This window comes from Meleagris gallopavo, chromosome 3, assembly GCF_000146605.3.
Source record: "Meleagris gallopavo isolate NT-WF06-2002-E0010 breed Aviagen turkey brand Nicholas breeding stock chromosome 3, Turkey_5.1, whole genome shotgun sequence".
Lineage (NCBI taxonomy): Eukaryota > Metazoa > Chordata > Aves > Galliformes > Phasianidae > Meleagris > Meleagris gallopavo.
The window spans coordinates 26,943,942-26,946,379 of NC_015013.2; the positions used below are offsets into that span (position 1 = coordinate 26,943,942).

A 2,438-nucleotide genomic window follows, 5' to 3' on the forward strand; every position below is an offset into this window, starting at 1 on the left:
AAAGGAAAGAAAAGAAAAGAAAACCACCCCAAGCCTTGACTACTGAACAACTGGGAGAAAAAGACTAATAGGACAGAGACGGTCTCCTGTCATATTTGTAAAACTTTCCCAGGAAGGAAATCCTGTCAACTTTCAAAAGTTCTTCATCTGTACAGACATTTCAGTTAGAGCTGTGTTTTTGTGTATAATAAATTGCTTCTAGTTGGCTGAAAATCATTTTTAGTTCTTATCTCTGTGATCAGTTACCTCTGCTGTTCTTTAATGGCCTTCACCTCATTATGCAACTAGTCATTAAAAGCTTAGTATCCAGTACAATAGTAGCTTATGTAAAGTGATCTATGAGAGCTTTATATAGGCTTACCAGCCGCAACCTTAATTTTACTCATTCGTCTTAATTTTTTGTAATCATTTTTTGTAAAGAGGGTATAATGTCAGGCATGCTTCCCTGCTACTGACAGATCCAATCTAGCAGATAATTACCATAAGGAAATTGATGCTTTAGTGTGCAGGGGAGAATTTAATTTACTCAGACATCCTACAGTACAATGCATTCCAAAAGATATGAGGATTTAAGTTTTTAAGAAATTAAATTTCACTATTTAACATGATTACTTATGTTGAACATCATTAACTAGCCTTTTTTTTTAACTGTTTGATATAATTACAAGAAAAGTTATTTGGTCTAAAATCCAAAATCGTCTTTAAATAAGGGTTAAGGACCCATGAAGTATAAAAAAAAGAGAGTCACGTTCTTTCTCTCCCCCTCTCAAACACCATCCTTCCAGCAGCAGCATTAAAAAATCTATAGAGATTAACTGAGCCAATACTTGAACTATAGAGCTTTTTCCTATGATGTTTTAATAGATCCTTTGTTATTGGCCTATTCCACTTCCACTCCATTGGTCAGGAAAGATTCTTTAGTTCTATTCACAAACACAAATTACTTAGAACATTTCAAAAATGTTAGAACCATGAAGGAGTTGCTGAGATCCCAATTAAGCAAGATGATTAACTTATGCTTAATTTGGAGCGCTTGATAACTTCCAGAGGAATCCATAGGGTTTAGCATTATATTAATTCAATTAACCTATATAAACCGATTTATTTTCCATATGAAAATTTTCCTTCTTGCACAGAATGCAACAAGGAAGGCCCAAAATGCTGAGTCATTTGAAAACCAAACTTTAGAAATGATGCTAGCCGTGGCCTTGACTGACACCCAGAAATGCAGTTTGGACAAGGGTCTTTGCCCTACTCCTGAACTCAACAAAGGCGATGGATACCTCATCACCAGCAGTTTGACAAGTGTTTCTAGATGCTCCACAGAGCAGAGTTTTCTCTTATTCTTTATTACTTAAATAAAAGTCATTCAAGAAATAAAGAATTCTTTCAGTAAAGTCGTTGATGCCTCAGATAATCAACTCTGAAATAGCTTCTGTATTTTCTTGAAAGATCTTTGCCGAACATGCACTTTTCATATCTGCAAAAGAGAAGGTAAGAAACTGTAAATAGGATAAGAGAATTATATGACTCAGTATTATTTCTAAAATAAAGGGTCATGCCATTTTTAGTTACACTGATAGATATACAAATGTTAAATGGAAAGAGTATAATGTCAGCAATGACATCAGCACTCACTCCGAAGAAGTTGTTTTTTAAAAGAACTGCACTTATAAGAATGCCTCAAAATACAGAAAAGAGTCTGGAAATAACGGCGGAAGCACAGAGGATGTGAAGCTGTGTTTTTACACCATCTGCACATTACTTGAGTCACCATCTCGCACAGGTCATGGCTTACCTTAGGAGAATGGCTAATGGAGATGGAGGAAAAAAGTAGAAGGGTCAGTGGCTGTAACAGGCACTGGCAGCTGTGATACTCTATTCAGGTTATTTCTTGACAAAGTAAGTACATTTACACTGGAAAGTATTTTCTCCTCAGTTTTGAGTCCCCCAGTAGAAGACATTGACCCACTAGAGAGAGTCCATGTAAGGGCTACAAAAATGATCTGAGGAATGGTGCACTTCTCCTATGAAGAAAGGCTGAACGAGTTGTGGATTTTCAATTTGGAGAAAAGAAGGCTCAACAGAGATCTCATTGCTACCTTTCAGTACCTAAAGAATGACAAAGACTTTTTTACAAGCACCATTAGTGACAGGACAATGGGCAACAGTTGTAAATTAAAAGAGAATAGATCAGGAAGAAATTCTTTATGATCAGGGTGATGAGGCACTGGAACAGGTTGCTCAGAGAAGCTGTGGATGCCTCATTCCCTGGAGGGGCTCAAGGCCAGGTTGGATGGGGCTTAGAGTAAACCAGTCTAGTGGAACATGTCCCTTCCCATTGCAAGGTGGTTGGAACCACATGATCCCTCCCAGCACAAACCTTTCAATGTTTCTGTGATTTTATCAGCAAAATTCTTCCACAGAATTTCTTAGGG

The 2,438-nt window shown here is 37.1% G+C and overlaps 1 long non-coding RNA gene across 1 annotated transcript in view; it reads right to left on the bottom strand.

Moving 5' to 3' along the window:
- Positions 1 to 10: 10 nt before the first annotated feature.
- LOC104910169 overlaps positions 11 to 2,438 on the bottom strand; it is a 7,722-nt gene continuing 5,294 nt past the window's right edge. Inside the window, exon 3 of the long non-coding RNA XR_792870.3 lies at positions 11 to 1,480. This is a non-coding gene — a long non-coding RNA (uncharacterized LOC104910169). The remainder of the gene's footprint in view (positions 1,481 to 2,438) is intronic.